Source organism: Cryptomeria japonica, chromosome 1 (genome assembly GCF_030272615.1).
Source record: "Cryptomeria japonica chromosome 1, Sugi_1.0, whole genome shotgun sequence".
In the NCBI taxonomy this organism is placed as follows: Eukaryota; Viridiplantae; Streptophyta; class Pinopsida; order Cupressales; family Cupressaceae; genus Cryptomeria; species Cryptomeria japonica.
This window is the reverse complement of record NC_081405.1, coordinates 614,445,553-614,447,803: the sequence shown is the minus strand read 5'-3', so window position 1 is coordinate 614,447,803 and position 2,251 is coordinate 614,445,553.

Genomic DNA, 2,251 nt, shown 5'->3' with positions numbered 1-2,251 from the left:
TGTATAACGGTCCTTTCTAAGGAACTCTTTGATGTTTAAATTGAGATCCTCCTCGTGCCAAATCATTTGAGAGTCAGAGTTAACTCCAGTGTTCGCTAAAAAATCCGCAACACTATTTTTCTCTCTGAAGGCATGTTGGATAATAATTTCTTTAAAACTGGCAATGATCTCCCTAGCTTTCATGATGATATTTTCAATAGACCAGGAAGGCTCTGATTCCCCCTTTAAGCACTTAATAATATTAAGTGAATCTTCCTCAAGCCATATTTTATCATAATTTAGATTTTTGGCTATAATTAAGGTATTCAAGGCAGTAGAGGCTTCAGCAAAATGGCTGGTTTGATTCCCCAGAGGACCCGCCACCGCCTTAAGACAAATTCCAGCAAAATTCCTGACAATGCCCCCATATCCATCTTTACCTGGGTTCCCTTTAGAAGCCCCATCAAAGTTAGCCTTAATCCATCCCTGTGGGGGAAAACACCAGACTAGATCTTCTCTTCTAGTCTCTTTGCTAGTAGTAGTGGTAGAAAGGTTCCACCTATCTTTAAAATCTTCTTTAGCAGTAGGTCCCTGATCAGTGCAGTAGAGGCTTTCAAAAATACTCCTAAATATTTTATCTACAACCACTTCAGGAATAGCCCTTTTATCCCTAAAAATCTTATTGTTGCGCTCTTTCCAGATATGCCAAATAAAAATCGGCAGAGTAAGTTTCCAAATCTCCACAATTTTGGGATTAGAATTAGGGCAATGCCATTGGAGCCAGGTGTCACCAAGAGAGTTCAGGAAGACCCAGCTCAGGTTCCACCTAGTGAGGATGATTTTCCAGATATCTTGGCTAAAAGTGCATTGATTGAGAATATGGCAAGTTATCTCTTCTTCCCTGTAGCAAAGAGAACACCTATTAGGAAAAATAATACCTCTTTTATGAAGATTGTCCAGGGTTAAAACCTTATTTTGGATGAAAATCCAGAAGAAGATATTGACCTTAGGAACTAACTTCTTGTTCCATACTTTAGCCCAAATGGGACTTTCTTCCATCGGAACATTGTGGATAGCCAAAGCGGAGGAAATAGAGTATTTGCCATCCAGAGTTTCCCTCCATATCAATCTGCCATCTTTGTTGTCTCTAGGGATTTTATTAGAGAGAGCAATTTGAAGGAACTTGAGTCCTGGACACTGCTGGCTAAAATCAATCCACTTCCCATTTCTCCAGTAATCTCTTACCATTTCACCATACCTACTTTTGAATCGGTCTTTCCAATCTTTAAGGATTGGGATTTCCTCCAGAGGTTTATCCAGGATCCATCTATCTTCCCAAAATCTTATTCTCCTCCCATCCCCAAGGTTCCAAGTTTTGCAAGCAGCAGCCCAGCTTTTAGTTGATTGCACCGCATTCCATATGGTGGATCCTTCAATATTAAAAGAGTTGTCAAAGAATTCTTCCTCAGAGGGTTGCATATAGAGATATTTGTTTTTCCAGATAGAGATCCATTCTCTTTCCTCTCCTTTGAATCTCCATATTTGTTTGGCTAATAAAGCTTTATTCATAGAACCAATGTTCCTTAAGCCCAGCCCACCTAAGGCCTTAGGGGAACAAATTTTATTCCAAGAAATAAGGTGAATTCTATTTTTAACTTCCACTCCCGACCAAATGAACATTTTTTGGATTCTTTCAATGGCTTCCGCAAACTTTGAGGGGATTTTGAACAAGCTAAGAGCATACATAGGAAGATTTTGGAGAGTGGCTTTGAGTAGAGTGATTTTACCTGCTTGACTTAGGACAACCCCTTTCCAGCCCACAAGTTTTAAGTTAATTTTGTCAATTAGCTTGTTCCAGAAGGAATCCTCAGGCTTGAGGCACAGAGGAAGCCCCAAATAGGTAGAGGGAAACTCAAAGATGTTGTAGCCAAGAATCCTGCCAATCCTTAGTTGCCTTTGGACCGAGGTATTGATGAAAAACAGAGAGCTTTTATCCCAATTGATTTTTTGGCCAGAGGCTGATTCATAAGTATTCAGAATAATCTTCATATTTTTAGCCTCCAAGATGGTGGCTTCCCCCATGGTAATAGAGTCATCAACGAATTGTTCATGGGAGCAGACAACATTGGATGAAGAAGGTTTTACACCCTTAAGATTGCCATCTTCCACATTTTTAAGGATGAATCTACCCAGACATTCAACAAGAATGGTGAACAGGATAGGGGATATGGGGTCCCCTTGTCTGAGACCTCTAGAAATTTTGAAGAAACTG